A 9,186-nucleotide genomic window follows, 5' to 3' on the forward strand; every position below is an offset into this window, starting at 1 on the left:
GTGCTTGCTCCTCTTTTGGTCAGCGAGTCGTATCGGTACGATCCCCTGCTCGATGGCGTAAACGTTGATGGAAATGTCGTTGAGATTTTCAAATTTTTTAATTTGACTCAACGTCATCGGAAATTCAATACCCGTAAGATTTAGTACTAATGAATAGAACATCATAATGAATATGATGATGTTCGATATGTATGACTTTCAGCGGGATGTAGAGCGGCAACCACCGACCATGCGAAACAAGCATTGTCCATCGAACGCACGTTGATCACCGCTTTCTTATTTTTAATTTCCTCCGGGAGTTTAATGCGACATCCCGTGCGCAGAGGATTCAGTTTATTCGCGTTCACCGTTAAATTTAGTATACGCGATAGTGCCCATCCACTATCACGTTCCTGAAACTCTTCGAGCAATGCTAGGATTGGCTCGACGACGCGCGACACGTACCACTCGCGCTGATCGGTGCATCGATATATTTCATAGTTCCTGGTTGCGATGCTCTTGTTCGCGCGTTTGTCACCCGCCACGAATTCACCGTTAAACACAGTATTTATCTTTATAGAGTCATATCTCTGTAAAACACACTGCACACGCTCGAGCACAATTTCACTCGCGTCTTCGAGGAATCGGCGAGGGTCGATGTGATTATAGTTTATCACCGCGCCCGTTAGAATACGGCTTTTGAACGCCGTTTCGATCTCGCGCCATCGGAGTCCATGTCCGGCGCCCACGTGCACTAATCGTCCGCGCACTGAATCCTTCAAACTTTCGAGCCGCGCGATACATGCGATCACTGATTTTCTATTGCCGATCGATAATCGCGGTCGTTTGATCCGACTCTGTTCTTCCAAAGATTCGATGAATTCGTCGCAACGCTGTTCCCACGCGACGTACTCTTCTCTGTTACTAAGTAGGGTAGCTTGCTCTATGAAATCTCGCTCCATGTCGCTAGATTGACTAATGACACGATGCGTCTAAATCTTTACGTTTTATATCAATCTATTTGGCAATGTCGCATCTCTTAAACTGTGCAATTTGGCAACGTTGCATTTGTATCAAATTACATTACTGCTCTCATCACCGGACGTGTCTTTTCCAAAAAATCTTAAACAGAACTTGCGAACGTTGCATTTTTAAATATCGAATTACACTAATGATTTCATCACCGTACGTGTCTAAAAATCTGTATTGTGCAAAATTCTTTCTTAGCAACTGCATATTTGCAAACGTTGCATTTTTAAATTATTAAATTACACTGATGATTTCATCACCGTACGTGTCTTTTGCAAAATTGTTGCAGCTGCATATCTGCAAACGCTGCATTTTTTTTTTAAATATTGAATTACACTGTGGCGGCTCGCCACCAGAGGTCCAAAAAGGAAAAGACTCAAATGGAAGAGACTCGCGCCAATTCTCGCATGTACTCGAGATACGTGAGATCTATTTATATAGCACCTCGCTCTAAGACACCTCCAGGCGTCTAAGGCAGGCTCCCACTACAATGCCTTACTGATGTGTCCAGTAGTGGGGGCCGGGACGAAACGCAGTAGTGGATGACAACAATATTTTCACATAAACAGAACGGAGCCAAACTGGTGACCCCGACGTGATTTGAACACGCAAGACACATACGCAACGCACGCTCGCACACATGCTCAAGCACACGCTCGCACACACGCTCACGCACACGCTCGTAAGCTAGATCCCAGCGCGATCGCACTAGCAGCGGACGGGCGGCACCGAGTAGCACAGAGCAGCCACGAGCGGTACCAATCCACACCGCGCTCGTCCTTACCGGATTCTTATCATTCTGACGCAATCCGTTGGATAGCGCCATCATTAGGAGGGGAGTCCTGTGGCGGCTCGCCACCAGAGGTCCAAAAAGGAAAAGACTCAAAAGGAAGAGACTCGCGCCAATTCTCGCATGTACTCGAGATACGTGAGATCTATTCATATAGCATCTCGCTCTAAGACACCTCCAGGCGTCTAAGGCAGGCTCCCACTACAATGCCTTACTGATGAGTCCAGTAGTGGGGGCCGGGAAGAAACGCAGCAGTGGATGACAACAATATTTTCACATAAACAGAACGGAGCCAAACTGGTGACCTGACATTCCGCTGCCACGTCATTTCTTATTCCTGCGCTCCTTTATATCTTACGGAGTTAAGAACCCAAACAAACTAAAAAGTGGTGAACCCGACGATTGAAACTTAAGAGCGCGAAAAACGGGAGCGCGGATAAAACGCGAGTGCGGAAAAGCGACGAAAGTGAGTGCGTGAGAGTATGAACGGAGAGTTAACAGTCGTACCGCGTGAAGGAGAGGCATCCACGCAAGTGATGGAGGAAGAGCGCAGGCTGATCGAGCAACAGCGGCAACAGCTGGAGCGCGAAAAAAGAGAGTGGCAACAGCAACAGCTCGAGTGGACGCAGCGATCGGCATCTACGACAGGAGTGCAAGCGGCAACGGAACAACCGGCAAGTTTGTTTTTATCAGGAGCAGAGGTGAGCCGCGTAGGCATGAGAATGCCGGAATTTACTCCAGCCGATCCGGAGCTGTGGTTCCACATTGTCGATCGCAGTTTTCAAGCCGCCGGGATTGCGGCGGACGCGACAAAATTCGGTTACGCGCTAACGGCAATAGGTCCGCGTTATACAATGGAGGTGCGCGACATTATTATAAATCCACCGGCGGAGCGCGCATATGAAATTTTAAAGGCCGAAGTAATAAAACGCCTAAGCCTGTCGCAGGAACATAAAACGCGCCGACTGTTAGAGCACGAAGAGATCGGAGATCGCAAGCCGTCGCAATTTTTGCGGCATCTTCGCGGGCTTGCCGGGAATGCGGTCGGAGATGGCATATTACGGACGATTTGATTAAGTCGATTGCCAGCATACATTTAGCCGCATTTAGTCGCGCGGACAGGCGATACCATCGAACAATTGGCGGACATCGCGGACGCTATCGTCGAAGCTACACGTGCTCCAGCGTTCCATGTCGCGGAGGCCAATGCCCGTTCAAAGAACGGAGGATGCACTCGAGGCAAAGTTTAATTTACAATTGACACAGTTGCGTCTGTCATTACAAAATGAAATGACAGCAATTAACAGCTATTAAAAAGGCGATTGAATCAATAGGAAGTGAGAGACCGGGAAGAGACCGCGGAGGATACAGACGTCGCGCACGTTCTCGACCGCGTTCGCGAAGTCGCGGAGGGCACGCATCCAATGGGTTGTGCTATTTCCATTGGAAATTTGGACCGGACGCAACTCGCTGCGAGCCGCCTTGCTCGGCGCAAGCGGGAAATGCGGTGGCCCACCGTTGATGGCGACGGATGAGGCGGGCCATGCGACACGTCGCCTGTTCGTGACGGATGCACGGACAAAGGTGAGGTTCCTCGTTGACACGGGAGCGGATCTATGTGTGTTCCCACGAAGAATGATTCGCGGTCCGCGACAGAAATCGACATACGAGTTATCAGCCGCGAACGGAACAGTAATCAACACATACGGAACAGAAACATTATCACTGAATCTCGGTTTAAGAAGGTCGTTCGTTTGGCGTTTCGTGGTCGCCGACGTGTCGAAACCAATAATCGGAGCCGACTTCTTGGCGCATTATGGACTCCTCGTTGATTTGAGAGGCGGTAAATTAGTCGATCAAGTCACGAGCTTGACGGTGCCCGGTCAGTGCATTTGCTGCAGCGTTCCGAGTATAAAAACTGTCGCGGGGGAAACACCATATCATGTGTTAATGATGAAATACCCAGAGGTGACGCGACCGGAGGGGCGCCCAAGGGAAGTGAAACATGAGACGCGGCATTATATTGAGACGGCACCGGGACCGCCCATAGCAAGCAGACCACGAAGACTCGCGCCGGAGCGTTTAACGATAGCTCGAAAAGAATTTCAGAAAATGGTCGAGCTTGGAGTCGCGCGGCCGTCAAAGAGCGGCTGGTCGTCACCGCTGCACCTCGTTCCAAAAAAGGGTGAGGGATGGCGACCTTGTGGCGACTATCGGGCGTTAAACGCTCGAACAATATCTGATCGTTATCCTGTGCGCCACATTCAGGATTTCGCACAAGCTTTACAGGGAAAAAAATATTTTTACGACAATTGACCTGGTGAGGGTACCACCAGATTCCGGTGGCTGAGGAAGATGTGCCGAAGATAGCAATAACGACACCGTTCGGCATGTTCGAGTTCCCGTATGTGTCTTTCGGTTTGCGGAACGCGGCGCAGACATTCCAAAGATTCATGGACGAGGTGCTGCGCGGCCTTGATTTTTGTTATGTATACATTGATGACATTTTAGTCGCGTCGACGACTGGGGAAGAGCACCTGGAACATTTGGAAACATTATTTAAGAGGCTACAGAAATACGGTGTTGTAATCAATCCAACCAAATGCGTGTTTGGCCAGCCGAAGGTGGAGTTCCTCGGCTACCTGGTAGACAAGGATGGAACGAGGCCCTTACCTACACGAGTTCTAGCGATCAGGGATTACGGAGTGCCAAGGACTGCAAAAGATCTACGTAGGTATCTCGGCATGTTGAATTTTTACAGAAGATTCTTGCCGGGAGCTGCTGAGATGTTGGCGCCGCTTCATGACCTCCTGCATGACAATATCAAAGGAAAAACGCCGGTGGCATGGACTTCGCAGGCTCAGCAGGCGTTTGAAGCATCCAAGGAGAGCCTGGCGCAGGCGACCTTGCTGGCGCACCCGAGGATCGACGCCGAGTTAGCGTTGTTCACTGACGCGTCCGACCATAGCGTCGGAGCGACGTTGCAACAACGAGGCGACAATGGCTGGGAGCCCTTGGCTTTCTTTTCAAAAAAGCTAAGTGCGGCTGAATCAAAATACAGCGCCTTTGATAGGGAGCTGTTGGCCATGTACCTGGCGGTTAAACATTTCCAGCACATGTTGGAGGCACGAGCATTCGCAATTTACACTGACCACAAACCTCTGACGTTCGCTTTTAGGAGAAAGCCAGAGAAGTGTACGCCACGCCAGTTTCGCAATTTAGATTTTATTGGCCAGTTCACGACGAATATACGGCACGTATCCGGCAATGACAATGTCGTAGCGGATGCGTTGTCCAGAGTAGAAGAATTACAGACGCCGTTAGACTTCGCTGCGCTCGCGGACTCGCAAGAGAGCGACGAGGAGCTCCAAAAGTACATAGATGACGAATCAGTCTTGAGGATAAAGAAGATTGAGGTTCCTGGGACTGGAGTAGCGGTATATTGTGATACGACGACGGCGGTTCCGCGTCCGTTTGTGACGAGGCCTTTCCGCCGAGCAGCATTTAATTTAGTGCATAATTTAGCTCATCCGGGCATCAAAGCGACGGGTAAACTCGTGGCGCAGCGCTTCGTTTGGCCGTCGATGCGAGTGGACTGTCGAGACTGGGCGCGTGCATGTGTACCATGCCAAAAATCAAAGATTTCTCGCCACGTCTCAGCGCCGACGGGAGCATTTAACTTGTCTTCCGAGAGATTTGAGCATGTTCATTTGGACATTGTGATAATACCGGTCTCAGAGGGGAGGCGATATTGCCTCACATGCGTGGACCGGTTTACACGTTGGCCGGAAGCATTCCCGATGGAGAACCAGGAAGCGGAGACCGTGGCGAGGACGTTCTACGAGGGTTGGATTTGCCGTTTCGGAGCGCCGGTGCGAATTACCACGGACCAGGGACACCAGTTCGAGTCCTGTCTTTTTCGTCGGCTGAGCGAGCTGTCGGGAATGCGTCATCTGAGGACGACAGCTTATCATCCGCAGGCAAACGGCATGGTGGAGCGACTTCATCGCCAACTCAAGGCGGCGATAAAATGCCGCGAGAGTGACCGGTGGACGGAGGAGCTATCCACGGTCTTGTTGGGCATTCGAGCAGCCTGGAGAGAGGATCTGGAGGCGACCACGGCAGATCTGGTATACGGACAGTCGCTGCGACTTCCGGGCCAGTTTCTGGATCGTCAGCCGGCGGACGGAATGAACAATGCCGCCGATTTCGTAGCGGGGCTGCAAGACCATTTCGGCAGGGTGCGCCCAGTCCAGGGAAGCAGGCACGGTAATCGGCGACCTTTCGTTTTCAAAGACTTGGTAACAGCAAAACACGTGTTCGTGCGCCGGGACGGTCCGAAGAGGCTATTACAACAGCCTTATGAGGGACCGTATGCGGTCATTAAGAAGACGGATAAGGTGTTTGTCGTGCGTATGCACGGCAAAGACTGCACAATATCCATAGACCGGGTAAAGCCAGCTTATATTCTTACAGATGCTGACGAAAGAGACAAAGCCTTGTTACAGCCAAGCAAGGATATTAACAGAGCGAGCAAGGACGACACGAATCAATTTATAAACACGCGCCAGACCCGGACAGAGCGAGGAGTGATGACGCGGTCCGGCCGGAGGGTGCGGTTCCCCGACAGGTTCGAGTAGCAGGCCGAGGGGAAAGGAGAAGATAAGATAAAGCGACTCCTTTGTTATCATTGTTTTTTTTTTTTTGTATAGTATTAGTCCGCGAAAATTGTATATATTTTGTTACCGAACGATATTATTATAGATCAATTTTATCCTTTTTCGCTTTACATTTTATATTTTATATTTTACGTTTTATATTTTAGATTCTATACACCTTATATTATATTTTATGACACTCGTTTGTCTTACGCGAGTAGAAGGAATTTTAAAAAGCGGACATACGCAGCGATATTTTGTTTTATTTATTTGCACGTGTTATTTATTATATTTATTATATTTATTGTATTTAGTGCATTCTATAGCGACCTGTTTCGTGATGTAAGTACATCACTAGCAGGGGGGTGCTGTGGCGATTGCGTTGCCACATTTTAAATCGTTGTCGGTAGGGAATACACACGGATACATGAACACACATACTTGACATACACAACAAGAGACAGTTAGACGCTAGTATTAATAGACCCTTTTTAAAGCAACGAATTTCGGGCGACTGTTTTGGCATTCGTTTGGCAAGACGAGTCGCAGGTAAAAAAAAGAGAATAGATCAATATAAACTCGCACGTTTCTGGAATTGATGTATGATTGTATTAGATTAGTATGTGAAGGGTTTTATAAGGAAAGCAAGAAGAGAACTGGAATTTAATTTATTAGTTTTAAAATAACGACGACAACTGAGATAAATACACGCAAAATATTTATTGACAATAGAAGTTGCGAGAAAGACGCAACGGTCGAAAAGCAAGCGAGGTATGAGAGATACGGTCGATCAGCTGACGCTTATTGTTAGATACACAGTCGACCAGCTGACGCTTAGACACACAGTCGTTTTCGGAGAATTGTCGAGCGAACTCGAGGAAGTGTATATTTCCGCGACTAGACAAATAATTGATGTCGCGACCGTATTACACGTAACTGTAACTGAGCGTTTATAAGTTAGTACATCTATTGTCTCACGCGCTTATAAAATTAATTTTAATATATTGACGACTTATAATTATTGCTTGCATATTTTTATTTTGGTGACCTGACATTCCGCTGCCACGTCATTTCTTATTCCTGTGCTCCTTTATATCTTACGGAGCTAAGAAACCATAAGAACCCAAACAAACTAAAACACTAATGATTTCATCACCGTACATGTTTTTTGCAAAATGTTACAGCTGCATATTTACAAACGCTGCATTTTTTAAAAATATTGAATTACACTAATGATTTTATCACCGTACGTGTCTTTTGCAAAATGCTGCAGCTGCATATTTGCAAACGCTGCATTTTTAAAAACGTTGGAGGGGGATACAGTTTAAAAGCGGTTCGTGCAACGTTACTGCTTCAGTTACTAAAACGATTTCGACATCATCAACGTGGATTCTCACGTTCAGCATGAACTGTAAGTATTTCACATATATCTATGAAAAAAAAAAAAAAATTATATATCTATGAAAATATATTATATTATTTATTCTTTATTGCAGCGCACGTAACATCATGGGTAGAACGTTTGCGCTGACTCCGACAGCGTACAAATTTCTGGAGATTGGGATCGCCGTAGGACCGATGTCTCACGTGGAAATTGCGATTAGTGACACCCGAGGCAACCGCATCATCCTGCCGCACGCCACGTGGACAACATTCGTCGAAAAACGGGCGGATATCGAAAGATTGGTGCAGTCGACTACACCATCATCATCGTTGATGATTCAAAACCTTGTAATGGAACTTGTCAAAATACGTGATATGAACACTGTGAAATTAACTTTATGTGATAAGTGCATGTATATGAAACCGTCGACTGTACTATTCATGCTCGAACTCGAACAATGTGTTGATCATGCGTATTTCAATTTGTGTCAATATACGAACAGTGTAAGTGATAAATTTAAATATTTCGTGACTTATTTACGTCAAAATTGTATTGTGAATAAATTTGAAGCTGTAAACGCTTTGCATAAGATTTATGATAGAAATTCTAATATTGAATGTGAATTAATAATGTACGCTTTAGGTGATATTGTATATCATGCACAACATGACAAATAAATAAATGTATAAATTTAAATAACACATCTCTCAATTCTTCGCTTCCTTCCTTATTCGCGCGGTATCGTGTAACGCGCTGCGCCAGCGTTATCGCGTGCGACAGCATCACCGCGTGCGGTATCCGTATTGCGCGCTCTTCAAATTATTTAACTAGAACAAAAATAACGGAAATAGGTCAAATTAATATTATTATTATTATTTTTTTTTTTATTATTATTATTATTATTACTGCTGCATAAAAGCATATATCTATCTTTTGTAATAGAAGCTGCATAAGAAGAAGCTGCATAAGAAGAAGATGACATGAGAGAGACGGTGAGTATACATGGTAAGTATACACGGTAAGTACAGCGCGGCGGCGGCGGCGGTGGGGGCCGGACCGCGCCCGACGGACCTCGCGGACCCATTGACCCACTGTGACCACCACAATTCTTCCCGCGCGAATGCGTCAGCACCCTGTGACGTCATTTTCCTCCCCGTCATCCCCTACTGCGTCATCCTTCCCCTTCCGTGACGTCATACCTCTCGACGTCATACCCCCTCCCCGTGACGTCATACCCTCGCCCTGCTGTGACGTCATACCCTTCACTTAGTGTTTTATGTTGGTAAACCTGATTCAAAATTAAGTGCTTACGGAAAAAAAAGCTCAAAAGTGCTTACGGAAAAAAA

The sequence above is a fragment of the Cyphomyrmex costatus genome, unplaced genomic scaffold (genome assembly GCF_001594065.2).
Source record: "Cyphomyrmex costatus isolate MS0001 unplaced genomic scaffold, Ccosl1.0 scaffold515, whole genome shotgun sequence".
NCBI classification, from domain to species: domain Eukaryota; kingdom Metazoa; phylum Arthropoda; class Insecta; order Hymenoptera; family Formicidae; genus Cyphomyrmex; species Cyphomyrmex costatus.